This window comes from Bufo bufo, chromosome 8 (assembly GCF_905171765.1).
Source record: "Bufo bufo chromosome 8, aBufBuf1.1, whole genome shotgun sequence".
Classification (NCBI taxonomy): Eukaryota; Metazoa; Chordata; class Amphibia; order Anura; family Bufonidae; genus Bufo; species Bufo bufo.
In genome coordinates, this window is record NC_053396.1 from 168,940,888 (window position 1) to 168,958,939 (window position 18,052).

Consider the following 18,052-nt stretch of genomic DNA (forward strand, 5'->3'; position numbering starts at 1 on the left):
CGGACCTGAATGTTGGTGATCTGGTGTGGTTGTCTACCAAGAATATCAAATTGAAGGTTCCCTCCTGGAAGTTGGGTCCTAGGTTTATTGGCCCTTACAAGATCCTGTCTGTCATCAATCCTGTTGCCTACCGTCTTGATCTTCCTCAGACTTGGAAGATCCATAATGTTTTTCATAAGTCCTTATTGAAACCTTATGTTCAACCTATTGTACCCTCGCCTTTGCCTCCTCCTCCGATTATGGTTGATGGAAATCTTGAATTTCAGGTCTCTAGGATTGTGGATTCTCGTCTTGTCCGCGGTTCCCTCCAGTACCTCGTTCATTGGGAGGGTTATGGTCCTGAGGAGAGGATGTGGGTCCCAGTGACGGACATTAAGGCCTCTCGTCTCATCAGGGCTTTCCATAGGTCCCATCCTGAGAAGGTGGGCCCTGAGTGTCCGGAGTCCACTCCTAGAGGGAGGGGTACTGTCACAGCCAGACAGCTGAGAAGCGCTCACAGGAGCTTCTCAGATCCTCCTCCTTGAATTTCTTTGTTTTGGTTTAGTTTCTCATCTCGTTAGTCTATCTCAGCTGTTATGCAGTCAGACTGATCGCTACCCTTTAAGTTCCTCCCCATAATGCAGTAGTGTGCGGCTGATACAACTTCCTGGAGTGTGTGTGCATGCTGTTCCCAGTTCCCAGTCCTCAGTCCTCAGTCCTCAGTCGTCAGTCGTCTGCAGATAAGTGCTGTTTATGTATTTATGTTTTTGTCTTTTCTGGATCCAGGTGACCCTGACTCCCTCCGTTTCAGTGTAGGGAGCCGGTGGTCGTGTCCCTTCACTATTGTAGGGTCTTCAGGTAATAGATAGCCGAGGAACGTGGATATGCGGCCATCCACCTTTAGGGTGTTCGCATAGGCTGAGCAGTGAGGGAGAGCGGCAGCTCTATTGCAGGGGTCTCCCTTTGTTCCTTAGTTGTGGATCCAGAGAGACATTGTTTATATGGTATTGTCTTGTTTCCTGTACACCATCCGTGACATATGAAGGCATCAAAACTATGAATTAAACACATGTGGAATTATATACATAACAAACAAGTGTTTAACAACTGAAAATATGTCATATTCTAGGTTCTTCAAAGTAGCCACCTTTTGCTTTGATTACTGCTTTGCACACTCTTGGCATTCTCTTGATGAGCTTCAAGAGGTAGTCCCCTGAAATGGTCTTCCAACAGTCTTGAAGGAGTTTCCAGAGATGCTTAGCACTTGTTGGCCCTTTTGCCTTCACTCTGCGGTCCAGCTCACCCCAAACCATCTCGATTGGGTTCAGGTCCGGTGACTGTGGAGGCCAGGTCATCTGGCACAGCACCCCATCACTCTCCTTCATGGTCAAATAGCCCTTACTTTCAAAGTTTTCCCAATTTTTTGGCTGGCTGACTGACCTTCATTTCTTAAAGTAATGATGGCCACTCGTTTTTCTTTACTTAGCTGCTTTTTTCTTGCCATAATATTAATTCTAGCAGTCTATTCAGTAGGACTATCAGCTGTGTATCCACCTGACTTCTCCTCAACGCCACTGATGGTCCCAACCCCATTTATAAGGTAAGAAATCCCGCTTATTAAACCTGGCCCCTCTTGAATTCCTTTATTGTACTCACCATCACCAAGAAGACAGGTTGGCATTAGCAGGAGGTGCTTCAAACCCACATGCAGTTGTGCATATATATAGGGGAGGAAATCCTGCACTTGTGGCTCATTGCTAATGGCAATCCCCAGCAAAATGCATACAATGGAGGATGCCCGCGGCGAACCACAAGTACCACAATAGACATCCTACACAAGGTAACAAGTGCGGATGTAATAATTAATATAACAATATAACAAAACAATAACAAACACAGGTGCACTCTGCAGAATCACTAAATCCTCAAACTGATTTTAAAATTGAGAGATTAGTCAACATGTCCTACGGTGTAGAACATGTCTAAGCCCGGACACCACGACAAGGTTTCTCAAGTAGCCCGGGACCCTACACTCTCCTACCTGAGCCATATGGGCGATACCAGGAGCCAGTGGGCAAATTACAGGAGCATAAGGCCGACTCACAAACAACTCACCAGTTACCTCCAGCATGTGGCCATGCTTGCAATGGGAGGAGGGAGGAGTCTGTGAGTCCCACTCAAGACTTGCTGATATGTCCCAGGCCTCACAGGTGCACCTAAATGTGGCCTGTAGATGGAAAACAGGCACATTTAAATAGGAGTTTATACACCTCCAGAAATCTATATATACAAACTAAGAAGACAGGTTGGCATTAGCAGGAGGTGCTTCAAACCCACATGCAGTTGTGCATATATATAGGGGAGCAAATCCTGCACTCACAGACTCCTCCCTCCTCCCATTGCAAGCATGGCCACATGCTGGAGGTAACTGGTGAGTTGTTTGTTACTCACCATCACCACCTCCTCAGGCAGAGAGTTCCATAGTCTCACTGCACTTACCGTAAAGAATCCTTTTCTATGTTTGTGTACAAACCTTCACAGTCACAGTCCTGGGGATAAATAGATGATGGGATAGATCTCTGTACTGACCCCTGATAAATTTAGGCATATTAATTAGATCTCCCCTCAGTCGTCTTTTATCTAAAGTGAATAACACTAATTTTGATAATCCTTCAGGGTACTGTAGTTTCCCCATTCCAGTTATTACTTTAGTTTCCCTCCTCTGGACTCTCTCCAGCTCTGCTATGTCTGCCTTGTTTACAGGAGCCTAGAACTGTACACAGTACTCCATGTGTGGTCTGACTAGCGATTTGTAAAGTGGTAGGACTATGTTCTTATCACGGACGGTGATAGGGTGGAAGTTTTGTTGGTACTAGTTTAGGGTACATATGATTTTTGGTTGCTCTATATTACACTTTTGTGAGGCAAAGTAACAAGAAATAGCTGTTTTGGCACCATTTTTTTTTTGTTATTTACAACATTCATTTGACAGGTTAGATCATGTGGTATTTTTATAGAGCAGATTGTCACGGATGCGGCGATACCTAATATGTATACTTTTTTTTATTTATGTAAGTTTTACACAATGATTTCATTTTTTAAACAAAAAAAAATCATGTTTTAATGTTTCCATAGTCTGAGATCCATAGTTTTTTCAGTTTTTAGGCGATTATCTTGGGTAGGGTATGATTTTTGCGGGATGAGATGACGGTTTGATTGGCACTATTTTGGGGTGCATATGACTTTTTGATCGCTTGCTATTACACATTTTGTGATGTAAGGTGACAAAAAATGGTTTATTTAGCACAGTTTTTTATTTTTTATTTTTTATGGTGTTCATCTGAGGGGTTAGGTCATGTGATATTTTTATAGAGCCGGTCGATACGGACGTGGCGATACCTAATATGTATACTTTTTTTTATTTATGTAAGTTTTACACAATAATATCTTTTTTGAAACAAAAAAAAATCATGTTTTAGTGTCTCAATATTCTGAGAGCCATAGTTTTTTCAGTTTTTGGGCCATTATCTTGGGTAGGGTATGATTTTTGCGGGATGAGATGACGGTTTTAGTGGCACTATTTTGGGGTGCATATGACTTTTTGATCGCTTGCTATTATACGTTTTGTGATGTAAGGTGACAAGAAATTGTTTATTTAGCACAGTTTTTATTTTACGGTGATCATCTGAGGGGTTAGGTAATGTGATATTTTTATAGAGCCGGTCGATACGGATGCGGCGATACCTAATATGTACACTTTTTTTATTTATGTAAGTTTTACACAATAACAGCGGTAAATGATGTTTTAGTGTCTCCATATTCTGAGCCATGTTTTTTTTGGGCAATTGTCTCAGGTAGGGGCTCATTTTTTGTGGGATGAGGTGACGGTTAAATTAGTACTATTTTGGTGGGCGTACGCCTTTTTGATCACTTGCTGTTGCACTTTTTGTGATGTAAGGTGACAAAAAAATTATTTTACAATTACTGAATGGTGGTCACTATGGACCTATTTACATTCTTGGATCAAGTACTGTTTTTTCTTTTAAAACTTCACCTTTATTTTTTTTTATATATATTGACCTTTTACTCTTATTTAATCTTATTGCTATACTAAAGACATGTTTAAAACTCTCAGTGGTGCGGACTTGCTCTACATTCTTAACTTTTAGTATTATATATTTATAATTATAGTCATATACCACAGTTGCTGCTACCTTCTTAATGTATGGGACTTTTTATTTGAATCCCTCCTGTTCATATAACCTGACTGTTAGGGGGGAGACAAGGGGAGGGGGGGGGGGGAGGAGAGGGGAGACTAAGGGATTGTCCTGTTGTTTAGTACACTCTCTAGGAAGGCGACAGATTGGAGGAGCGTTACGATCTGTTGTTTGTTATCGTACCCCTAGTATAATGGGATCTGTATTAAACTTATTCCCTGGTAGTGGCAACTATTGCTTTTTCTATTAATGCATTCCTCCTCTCGCCTCCTATCCATCTCTCTCCATAGCCTATATTCCCCTTAGAGCCTCTGCCTTCTATAGGAATTGTTGCTGGCTGCTCATATATTTGAGCCTAGTCCCTATGGTTCGCTGCTACTGTGGTTATTTCTTCGTTTGCACTGGTGTTAGAGCTTATTCCACATAACACTGCCTAAAACCTAACACTCACACACCCTGCATCCCGGGGATATATGAACAGGAGGGATTCAAATAAAAAGTCCCATACATTAAGAAGGTAGCAGCAACTGTGGTATATGACTATAATTATAAATATATAATACTAAAAGTTAAGAATATAGAGCAAGTCCGCACCACTGAGAGTTTTAAACATGTCTTTAGTATAGCAATAAGATTAAATAAGAGTAAAAGGTCAGTATATATTAAAATAATAAAATAAAGGTGAAGTTTTAAAAGAAAAAACAGTACTTGATCCAAGAACGTAAATAGGTCCATAGTGACCACCAGTCAGTAATTGTAAAGTTCAAAACGTTGACAAGCACTGTGAGGTCAAAGGTTATAAAAAAATTGCAAAAAAATTATTTAGCACAGTTTTTATTTTTTATTTTTTACGGTGTTCATCTGAGGGGTTAGGTCATGTGATATGTTTATAGAGCCGGTCGATACGCACGCGGCGTTACCTAATATGTATTTTTCTTTTTTTTCCCTATTTTTTACCAATTTTTTATAACTTTATTTGGGGAAAATGACGTTTTTGTTTATTTTTACTTGAAACTTTTAATTTTTTGGGGGGAAAACTTTATTTTTTCAACTTTTTTTTCACTTTATTATTTGTCCCACTTTGGGACTTCAACTTTTGGGGGTCTAATCCTTTACAATGCATTCCAATACTTCTGTATTGGAATGCTTCGGCTGTATGAGTAATACTGTGTGTATTACTCATACAGCTTCCGGCCTGTGAGATCCAGGGGGCTGGATCTCACAGGCACGTCACAGGAAGGCAGCGGCGATGCCTCGCGCTGCCTTCCATGACATCGGGTCCCCCCTACAGCCGCATGGGGACCCGATGGCCCCGCCGCCCGCACCATAAAAAGCCGCAAACCGCAGGTCTGAATTGACCTGCGGTTTGCGGCGATCGCTGACATGGGGGGGTCACGGGACCCCCCCCGCGCATTTAGCCGAGGTGCCTGCTCAATGATTTGAGCAGGCACCGGCTTCCGATCACCGCCCGCGGTGCGGCGGTGATCGGAAATACACAGGGCGTACAGGTAAGCCCTGTGCCCTTAAGTACCAGGACATCAGGGCGTACCTGTACTCCCTGTGTCCTGAAGAGGTTAAAAGACTGGCACAAAGTGAAAGTACCAGTCGCACAGCTAAAAAAACTGTTAACCCTTTGAGACAGAAAAGCGTAATATTTTTAATAAAGGCCAATTGAAAAAATGATTGTTATCCAAAATTGAGTATCATGCAATCATAAAAAAAATTGCCTCCGAAGGTATACATAGCTTTTAAGTTCCAAGCCTTCACTCTTAGGCCACCAAGTGGGATGAATATGATTAGGTAGAGTGGCCTGTGTATACCTGATTTATCGTGATTCGTGACGAAGTTCGGCAAATCAAATTTTTCAAAACTTCGCTCATCTCTAGTTTTCACAGCCTGGTCCTGTCAATCAAAGTGCAGAGAGCGCAGCAGTTGCAGAGAGAGCTGAGCCTCTAGGTGTAACAGCAACACCCTGAGCAGTGGTTCTCAACCTTTCTAAAGCCGTGACCCCTTAATACAGATCCTCATGTTGTGGTGACCCCCAACCATTAAATTTTTTTCTATGAATATGTAGAGAGAATCTCTAAATCGCACATCCTCATACCTATGCTTCTGATATACAACTGTTTTCAATTATCAGCATTTCTTATGATAAAACATGGCTATACAGCGATGCTATCAATCATTTGCTGTGCACTATAAAGAGACAATTAGTATACAGTTTGATCAAAGCGCATAGGCCCACTTACCGCGACAAGGTTGCCTCTTGTTTAAGTGGGAACCTACTCTAACCAATGGCGCGGAGCCGTGCGGCGACGACCACGCCTCCACACCACTCCAGCAGGCAATGGGATCCAGCAGCCGCACAGCAGCCCCACTGTACAGTGAGGCCACATGGGCCCCGGGTCCCATCACTCCACCAGCACGGCACAGAAGCAGAGACGGCCGCCGTCCAGCGCCGCATGTGAACTGGTGCAAATGGCTCACCTGTTCACAGCCTCTCAGGAACTCCAACTGAGATGTGGTAGGAATTTATAGACCCTTTGCAGACTTCTGCTGATTAAAAAGCACCTGAGCCACATGGGGAGGAGTGCTGATTCAGGGGAGGGGGGAAAAAAACTTATTTTCCCCCCTCCCCTGAATCAGCACTCCTCCCCATGTGGCTCAGGTGCTTTTTAATCAGCAGAAGTCTGCAAAGGGTCTATAAATTCCTACCACATCTCAGTTGGAGTTCCTGAGAGGCTGTGAACAGGTGAGCCATTTGCACCAGTTCACATGCGGCGCTGGACGGCGGCCGTCTCTGCTTCTGTGCCGTGCTGGTGGAGTGATGGGGCCCATGTGGCCTCACTGTACAGTGGGGCTGCTGTGCGGCTGCTGGATCCCATTGCCTGCTGGAGCGGTGTGGAGGCGTGGTGGTCGCCGCACGGCTCTGCGCCATGGTTAGAGTAGGTTCCCACTTAAACAAGAGGCAACCCTGTCGCGGTAAGTGGGCCTATGCGCTTTGATCAAACTGTATACTAATTGTCTCTTTATAGTGCACAGCAAATGATTGATAGCATCGCTGTATAGCCATGTTTTATCATAAGAAATGCTGATAATTGAAAACAGTTGTACATCAGAAGCATAGGTATGAGGATGTGCGATTTAGAGATTCTCTCTACATATCCATTAAATTTTTTTCCTTGCTACGTCATAACTAATTTTGCTACTGTTATGAATTGTAATGTAAATATCTGATATGCAGGATGTATTTTTATTGCTACAAATTGAACATAATTAAAGCAGAGTAATTAATCACAAAGACATCCACAGATCCCCCCCTAAACAGTGCCATCCACAGATCCCCCCTAAATAGTGCCATCCACAGATCCCCCCTCCCCTAAACAGTGCCATCCACAGATCCCCCCCTCCCCTAAACAGTGCCATCCACAGATCTCCCCCCTAAACAGTGCCATCCACAGATCTCCCCCCTAAACAGTGCCATCCACAGATCTCCCCCCTAAACAGTGCCATCCACAGATCCCCCCTAAACAGTGCCTTCCACAGATCCCCCTAAACAGTGCCATCCACAGATCCCCCCTAAACAGTGCCATCCACAGATCCCCCCTCCCCTAAACAGTGCCATGATGGCACTGTTTAGGGGAGGGGGGATCTGTGGATGGCACTGTTTAGGGAGGGATCTGTGGATGGCACTGTTTAGGGGGGGATCTGTGGATGGCACTGTTTAGGGGGGATCTGTGGATGGCACTGTTTAGGGGGGAGATCTGTGGATGGCACTGTTTAGGGGGGAGATCTGTGGATGCACTGTTTAGGGGAGGGGGGATCTGTGGATGGCACTGTAGGCGGATCTGTGGATGGCACTGCCATCCACAGATCCCCCTACAGTGCCATCCACCGATCTCCCTCCCTGACGCTCACAGCAGTATATTTATAAACTAATCAGTAACTACTTTAACTTTAATCATTGCTCATTGCTGAGCTCTTTACTTGGATTATAATTTATTTGGATATGGGATATCTTACTTTGTCTTAGCTCCGGTAATAGCAGGCAGTGCGGGAGGTGGCGCTCACTCACTGACGTCACGCGCCTGCGCCGCCTAGTGGGAGGAGCAGGCGCGTGACGTCAGTGAGTGAGTGCCGCCCCCGCACTGCCTGCTATTACCGGAGCTAAGACAAAGTAAGATATCCCATATCCAAATAAATTATAATCCAAGTAAAGAGCTCAGCAATGAGCAATGATTAAAGTTAAAGTAGTTACTGATTAGTTTATAAATATACTGCTGTGAGCGGCGTAGCCCTGTATATTCTAACCCCCAGGCAAGCGTCCCTGTCACCATGGGAATGCCTGGGGGTTAGAATATACCATCGGATTTGAGTTTTTACGATCTCACTGAGCTCGTAAAACTCAGATCCGATGGTATATTCTAACCCCCAGGCAAGCGTCCCCGTCACCATGGGAACGCCTGGGGGTTAGAATATACCATCGGATCTTCTGAGTTACTCAGCCGCAAAACAAGCACCGGCTCAGCTCGGGGCCCCAAGCAATTACTTGTTTTGCCTGTCTGTTAGCGACGGGCCTGGACCCACAATAGGAAGCCTCAGGTGACCCCCCGGAAAGGGACGATCGACCCCCAAAGGGGTCTCGACCCCTAGGTTGAGAACCGCTGTCCTAGAGGTTCATTTACACATATTAAAACAAGAATGACAGTGTTAAAAAAAAAAAAAGACTACAATATTTGACATAACATTTTAACAATATCAGTTAGCGGTAATTTACCATGGCTGTAAATACAAAGTAGCTTAGAAATATTAGCAAGTCAGTTCTACTAACCTAACACATCTGGGGGGTTTTCTAGGATGGTAAATGCAAGTTTGATTGTGTACTCGAAATATAGCACATTAAAGTAAGCTGTTACATCAGCTGGTATAAAAAACATTCTCCGGAATTCATTTACAGCGGAATCACAAATGATTTAACCACTTCCCATCTGGGCCATTGGCCCCCTTCCTGACCAGGCCTAATTTTGCAAAACTGACATATCTCACTTTATGTGGTAATAACTTTGGAACGCCTTTATTTATCCAAGTCATTCAGAGATTGTTTTCTCGTGACACATTGTACTTCATGATAGTCATAAATTTGAGTCAAAATATTTCACCTTTATTTATGAAAAAATCCCAAATTTACCCCAAAATGTGAAAAATTCGCAATTTTCTAAATTTCAATTTCTCTGCTTTTAAAACAGAAAGTGATACCTCATAAAATATTTATTACTTAACATTCCCCATATGTCTACTTTATGTTGGCATCATTTTGGAAATGTCATTTTATTTTTTTAGGACGTTAGAAGGCTTAGAAGTTTAGAAGCAATTCTTCAAATTTTTAAGAAAATTGCCAAAACCCACTTTTTAAGGACCAGTTCAGGTCTGAAGTCATTTTGTGGGGCCTACATAGTGGATACCCCCATAAATGACCCCATTGTAGAAACTACACCCCTCAAGGTATTCAAAACCGATTTTACAAACTTTGTTAATCCTTTAGGCGTTCCACAAGAATTAAAGGAAAATGGAGATCAAATTTTAAAATTTCACTTTTTTGGCAGATTTTCCATTTTAATCAAATTTTTTCTTTAACACATAGATGGTTAACAGCCCAAAAAAACTCAATATTTATTACCCAGATTCAGCGGTTTACAGAAACACCCCACATGTGGTCATAAACTGCTGTATGGGCACACGGCAGGGCGCAGAAGCAAAGGAACTCCACATGGTTTTTAGATGCCATGTCCCATTTGAAGCCCCCTGATGCACCCTTACAGTAGAAATTCCCAAGAAGTGACCCCATTTTGGAAACTAGGGGATAAGGTGCCAGTTTTATTAGTACTATTTTTGGGTACATATGATTTTTTGATCATTCATTATAACACTTTATGGGGCAAGGTGACCAAAAAATTGGTTGTTTTAGCACAGTTTCTATTTATTTATTTTTACAGCGTTCACCTGAGGGGTTCAGTCAAGTGACATTTTTATAGAGCAGATTGTTACGGACGTGGCGATACCTAATATGTATACTTTTTCTCATTTATTAAAGTTTTACACAACAATAGCATTTTTGAAACAAAAAAATTGTTTTAATGTGTCCATGTTTTAAGAGCTATAGTTTTTTTTTATTTGAGAGATTTTCTTATGTAGGGGCTCATTTTTTGCGGGATGAGGTGACGGTTTTATTGGTACCATCTTGTGGGACATACGTGTTTTTGATCACTTGGTGTTGCACCTTTTGTGATGTAAGGTGACAAAAATTGCTTGTTTTGACACCGTTTTTTTTTTTTTTTTTTTTACGGTGTTCACCCGAGGGGTTAGCTCCTGTGATATTTTTATAGAGCTGGTTTTTACAGACGCGGCAATACCAAATATGTCTATTTTATTTTATTTTTTCTATTTTAAAAATTTTTTTTTTTTATTCCTTACTTGGGGACTTTTTTTTTTACATGTGAAACTTTTTTTTATTTTATTTTTTCAACCCTTTGTTTTTATTTTTATTTTTTTACACTTTTCGTCCCCCATAAGGTCATACAAGACCTCTGGGGGACATTTACTTCACTTTTTCTTTTTTTTTTCACTGTTGATTTCTCCTGTAACTGGGGCTGACATAGTAGCCCCAGTTACAGGACAAATACACCCCCCAGAGAGGCTGTACAGCATAATTCTGCGCTGTACAGCCTCAGTGCAGGGCTGATCGAGGTCTCTGAAAGACCTCACACAGCTCCTGCACTCTCTGGTCCCGGCGGTCACATGACCGCCGGGCCGGAACAGAAAGCGCATAGCGCTTCCTGCTCTGCATACACAGCGCTCGGTGAGCGCTGTGTATGCAGCAATCTAGAAGGCAGGGACACCTGGGCACTGTCCCTGCCTTCTCTCAGGGTTGCCCTGCTGTCACTGACAGCGGGCAACCCGATCAGCAGCTGCACGATTAGCGTGCAGCTGCAGTTTCTGAACGGACGTTCTGGAACGTCCGTTCAGAAATAGAGATCCAGCCATAGGACGTTTATATCCTATGGGTGGACGGAAAGTGGTTAATTTGCAGTAGCTCCTCCACACCTGTCTTATCACAAGAATATCTGAAACGATCGGTGTGATTGTTAACCCCCCAGTGAACACATTTCAATCATCAGGATGTCATAGATGAAGGTCCACCCAATGAGGCACTGGGTCTTGAGGACTTGCAGACTTAAAGGGGTTGTCTCACTTCAGAAAATGGCAAATATCATGGAAATAAAGTAAATACAAGACACTTACTAATGCATTGTGATTGTCCATTTTGTCTCTTTTGCTGGCTTGATTCATATTTCATATTTTACCGCATTATACACTACTTATATGCAGAGGTTAGGACCACCCAGCAATCCGTCAGTGGTGGCCATGCTTGCACACTATAGGAAAAAGTGCCGGCCTCTCTGGTGGCTAGGACCATGGGAGCATGCATAGGCACACCTGCACAATTCCCATGCTGGCCAGCTTGTATGATGGCCGTAACCTCTGATGCGAGCAGTCTATAATGAGATGGAAGAATGAATCAAGCCAGCAAAGGAGGCAATGATACAGTTTCATACTGTGGTGCAGGCGGCAGTATTTTGTGCTGCACTGCAGTATTTGGTTCTGTTAGGGTGGCAGTGGCAAATTAACATAGGGGCGTTCGGGTCGGCAGCCCCAAGCCCGGCATCGCTGGAGGGCCCAATGTCGACCCAAACGTCCACATACTGCTGCGGGGTATGGGAGCGCATAGTTTCCTGCCCCGCTGCCGATCAACGCCATAGGCTTCAGGCCTAGTAGGCCTGAGGCCTATGTGGTAGTATAATCCCGGCGCAAGCGTGCTTGATGACATCATCGCGTGTGCGCCGGGACGCAGGACAATGGAGATTGCGCGCCTGCGGCCTGCCTCACCATCCCGGACACAGGTCAGTATTAGAACTAGATTATTACATGGGGGAAAATTACTTCAAAGGGGTGCAGTGTGGGGCAAATTACTTCATGGGGGGCAAATTACTTCATGGGGGCAGTGTGGGGGCAAAATACTTCATGGGGCAGTGTGGGGGAAATTACTATATGGGGCAGTGTGGGGGAAATTACTATATGGGGCAGTGTGGGGGAAATCACTATATGTGTCACGAGGGTATCAAGAGCCACGTCTGACTCCGTTATACCCGGGGTCAGGAGGTCGCAGCGGGTGGCTGCGCGCTCTATATCTAAAGATCACGTTGTTTCTTAGTGATTGTTTTCTGTGTTTGCCTTGCTATCCTTTTTGTCTCAATCAGGGATCCGTAGCTTCTCCTCCTCAGCTGTTTCTTGTCTGCCACTCCCAACCTCCTTATATTCTCCCCTCACTCTTCTCTAGTTGCCAGTTATAGAGCTTCCTGCCTGGACATCTATACTGACCCACTGGAGTTGTGAATCCTGGTTGTCGTTCCAGAGTGCTACCCTCCGGATCCCTGTTGGGCTTCTTGTTGTCTCCTGTTGTCGCCCACCTGGGATTATATGTTGAGTTTGTATTGTCTGTCCTTCCCTTGGTGTTTTCCTTTAGAGCTAGTGGTGCGGACTAGTGTTCCCACCGCCCTGTTCACTATCTAGGGCTCAGCTTAGGGAAAGCCAGGGCTTTAGGCACGTGATCGGCGTACGGGTGAGGAACCCGTCTAGGGACGTCAGGGCAGCCAGGTGCCAGCCGCTAGGTGAGTCAGGGGTCACCACCTTCCCTCTCACTTGGGCAGGGCCTTCCTTGTTCCCTCCCTCTGCGTCACGTATGTGATAGTCACGCCGACCGTGATAATATAGGGCAGTGTGGGGGAAATTACTATATGGGGCAGTGTGGGGGAAATTATTATATGGGGCAGTGTGGGGGAAATTATTATATGGGGCAGAGTGTGAGACATTATTATATGGGGCAGTGTGGAAGAAATTACTATATGGGGCAGTGTGGGGGAAATTTCTGTATGGGGCAGTGTGGGGGAAATTACTATATGGGGCAGTGTGGGGGAAATTTCTATATGGGGCAGTGTGGGGGAAATTACTATATTGTGGCAGTGTGGGGGAAATAACTATATGGGGGTAGTGTGGGGGCGTTGCTATTAGGTGACATTAATTTTGGGGACACTATACAGGTATTATTACCTGGAGCAAAATATAGGGTGTTATTATTACTGGGGGCACTCTAGGGGACATTATAACTGCTGTAGACACTATAGGGACGTTTTGGGTCAAACTGGTGTAAAGTAAGACTGACTTAGTAGCGCACAGCAACAGATTACACCTTTCATTTTTGACAGGTCCTTTTGAAAATGAAAAGTGACATCTGATTGGTTGCTACGGGTTCTACTTTACACCAGTTTGATAAATGACCCCAATTATGAGAAATCTAACGTGTCTGTGTAACAAACTCTGTAGAGACTAGATGCGGCTGAAAGAATTTGTCATGGAGGTCTGGGTCAAACAGAGGAAAAGAGGAAAGAGAAGATCTACATGACAGGAGATGTCACTGGAAGTAAGAGGTATGTGGTGCTGTATTCCCCTATATCTAGAGCTAGTGCACTGCTGTGACCTGCATCTCATTTTCTCCTCCAAGTCTTTTTTATCATAATCATACGTATTTTAAATTTGGCAACAAAATTTTTAATTTGTCACCTGTAACTTGTCAGCCCAGATAACAGTGATAACTTTCTGTGTGCAGATAATGTAGTAGATGTTCCATGCAGTCTCATGTAACACCCCACATAACACAATAGTTCACTGTGTTATGTGGGGTGTTACATAGGACTGCAGATAACATCTATGACATCTGTACTCAGAGAGTTATGAGATGGTGGGGGGCTGACTCCTGGCACCCCCGCCAATCAGCTGTTTGAGGAGACCGCGATGTCCCAGTGAGCGCTGCAGCCTCTTTGCTCCTTACCAAGCACAGCGCTGTCCAGTGGCATACATACAAGGGTCGCGGTTGCGACCGGGCCCGGCACTCCAGGGGGCCTGGCCGCCTGTGGACCCCTGGCCCCTGCAGTAGTGCTGCAGTAGTGGCACTCAGACTCAGGTGTGGGCGCGCGGCAGCTGTGGCGGCAGGTGACAGGGAGATGAACGCTTCCACTGTAGAAGCGCTCATCTCCATAGTGATCTGTATCGCCCTCCTCAGGACAACGATACAGATAGCTGTGCTGCGGCCCTGTTCCTCTGATAGGCTGTAGACCTGGTGCCGGCAGCCTATCAGAGTGGTGCAGGCGGCGCGATGACGTACAGCGCGGGACACAGGCCAGAAGAGTCCTGCATCGCATCGTTGTTAAGGAGGTAAGTATAAGTTGTTGTTTTTTTTTTTTTAATACCGGACTTTACTGGGACATGAGGAGGCACTTCTTACTGGCAAATAGGGGGGGTTGGCACTTCTTACTGGCAAATGGGGGGGTTGGCAAATTGGCACTTACTGGCAAATAGGGGGGTTGGCACTTCTTACTGGCAAATAGAGGGGGGTTGGCACTTCATACTGGCAGATGAGGGGGGTTGGCACTTCTTACTGGCAAATGAGGGGGGGTTGACACTTCATACTGGCAAATGAGGGGGGTTTGGCACGTCATACTGGCAAATGAGGGGGGGTTGGCACTTCATACTGGCAAATGAGGGGGGTTTGGCACTTGATACTGGCAAATGAAGGGGGGTTGGCACTTGATACTGGCAAATGAAGGGGGGTTGGCACTTGATACTGGCAAATGAAGGGGGGTTGGCACTTGATACTGGCACACGGGGGGGTTTGGCATTTGATACTGGCACACGGGGGGGTTAGCACTTGATACTGGCACACGGGGGTTTTGGCACTTGATACTGGCACATGGGGCGGTTGGCACTTAATACTGGCACATGGGGGGTTGGCACTTGATACTGGCACATGGGGGGAGAGAAGCACTTGTTACTGGCACATTATTGGGGGCACTATTGGGGACCACAGGGCACAGTGTTGGGGTAGTAGGATGTTTTGTCCAGAAGATGGTAGGATGATGGAAAAGTAGTAAACTAAGATTATTATTTTTTTTGTCAAACTGCAGAGATTAAAAACGGCGTAAAAATGGTGGTCTGGTCTGAAAGGAGAAGACGAGGACAGAGAACATCTACATCGAAGGAGACGTCACTGGATGTAAGAGGTACGGGCGCGATTTATGGGTGGGGCTGTGTGTGGGTGTGGTTTGAGGGCGGGTGGGGACACAGGGGCCCCATAATCTCCTATTGCCCGTGGAAATGCCCCTCCCGAGACCGGGGGGGGGGGCCCATGGATTAGTTTCGCACCGGGGCCCCATGGATTGTGTGTACGCCACTGGCGCTGTCCATTTAATAGCTCTGTGCTTGGTATTGCAGCTAAACCCCAATCACTCAGATGGGACTGAGCTACACCTAGGCCATGTGAACGATGAATGTGATGTCATATGGCCTAGGAAGAGACTGTGGCGCTCACGAAGCACCGCATCCTCTTCATACAGAATTTTTTTTAAACTAACATGGAGGGAGGGGCCCGAGTTGAGTAGACAGCCCCGGGCCAATCATGCACTTAATCCGCCCCTGTAAGGTGGTATTTTGTTTTGCACTACAGTATTGCTGGCCCCCATCTACTTCTGTTGTCCCTGACTGCATGTGCTGGCCCTGCCTAATTATATTAGGATACTTTTACACCTCCAGAGGGAAACTCCTGCATGGCTGTTCCAACAGACAAGTGGAGGATCGGCAGCACAAACCGCAGCATGCAGCGGTTTGTGTCGGCCGGTTCTACGCTTGTCTGCCAGAATGCATACGGATGTCCGCCGGACCCCATTATAGTTAATGGGGACAGTGGACATTCCATCCGCATCTGGCAGCATCGGATCTGGAGAATTCCAGCATGCAATTCTCTGCCAGCCTGACAGAATTCAAAACGGAGATGTGAAAGTAGCCTAAGCCAGTTCCATTGCCAGTAACCAGAATCAAAGAAACTACGCGTAGCTGCATGACGTGAGGACGTAGACGTGCCGCGATCCCTCCCACCCTCCCCCTCCCATCTGTCTCCTTGTGCCGGACCGCTTGCTACCTGCTCTATGTCGGCGTCTCCCTTGTGCTGTCCTCGGTTTGCTGTTGGGTGAGGAGCCCTGGCTGAAGTGAAGGGAGGCTGGATGTCTGTGACGGTGGGGGCCTGAGTGGAGGTGTCGACGCTGGTCTGGGCTGGCAGTGGGGCCTTGTTCGGCGTCTGCTGAGTTCTCCTGATCCCGCTTGCCCTGCTCTCTCCTGCTCTTGTCGGACCTGGCTGGATGGCAGAGACGCCGTGGAGAGCACATGTGCACATGTGCTGGTAGCGGCGTCCTGTGGTGGCTCAATTGTTGCCCGTCTTGCGGACCTGCGCTTAAAGTTTTGGTCAGTCTGCTGTATGTGAGTAACCTGAGGGGTGACCTCTATGAACCAGCTTTTTAAAACGATCAAAAATTAACAAAAATTAACAACTACTTACACTGGCTAACATCTGCTAACACCTGCGGACTTGCTGGCATATATTTAGCTCCGCTACGCCTAGTGAACCTGGGCTGTTTTTGTATCCATCCTATAAATATTAGTTGGCCCACCTTGCGATATCTGGTGATATAATATACGGGATGGACGATTCCTATGGAACAACGTCCTGGAATCCTTGGCAGAGAAACAGCGCCGGCAACTAAAACAACTAAAAGCAGCTAATTAATATCTGCCGCCTTAACCTTTTTGTTGATGAACTTGTGTCTTGATGTGATTAACTAGGCATATTAGCAGGACTCCAATAATAAGCAAACCTGGTACTTACTAACATTTATTGTCACATGCTATTGCAACTCTTTTGGCTGAGGGACCCTTTGTGCTTGCGTCATTTTTTGGACTGTTATATAACCTGCCACCACTCTGCATGTCCCCTCCTGTTTTGGTCCGGATAAAGAGGTCTTTGTCTTACGTGGACTCCACAACGCTTCCCCTGTGGTAGCAGGGGTGTGGACGAAAACGGGGGACTTGGGGAGTGCCTATGATATACTGAGTCTGCGACAGGACTGGAGTCGGAGTGTTTCATGAGATGTTCCCTAGCCCTAATATTTTGGAACCTATTTTGCAGGCATGAAAATTGTTATTTGCTTTTTCTCCTTTTTGCCTCTTTCTCTATCTTAATATTGTTAATGCTGTATGTTTCATAAGATAATGCCAGCAAAGGTTCCAGGTAGGAAGTCCTTGGGTGTAAGCGGAGGTAGCCCAGTCTCAAAAATGGATACATTTTTTAAATCACTGCAGTATAAGACTAGGACTAACCAGAAGGGTAACAAGGAGAATAAAGATGATCCAATAGATCCATCAAACACAGAGGGGATTGATGATGTAGAAGAGGGAAGGAGTGATAAGAATGTAGTAACAGAAGAGAGGATAGATATAGTGGATAAGAAGTTAACAGATATCCTGAATGCGGTTCAAATTTCGAACCAAGCATTGGGAGATCTGTCCGCCAAAATCTCCACAGTTCAAACTGATCTGTCCTTAATCAAAGATGAGATGAATAAAGTACATGAGAGAGTGAAAGATCTTCAGTTGACTACTAAAGAATTAAAGCGAGAGCGGATGGGATTAAGAATAGATTGGGGGCAATAGAAACTGAAAAGAACCTATCACAGGAAAGAGTCACCGAAATGGAGGATAGATCCCGCAGACCGAATATACATCTGGTTGGGTTCCCAGAAGGATCTGAAAAAGAAGACCCGACAGGGTTTATCCAACAATGGTTACTAGATGTGTTTGGCGTGGACAGATTGTCTACAGGGTTTTTGGTGGAGAGGTCCCACCGGATACCAACTAAA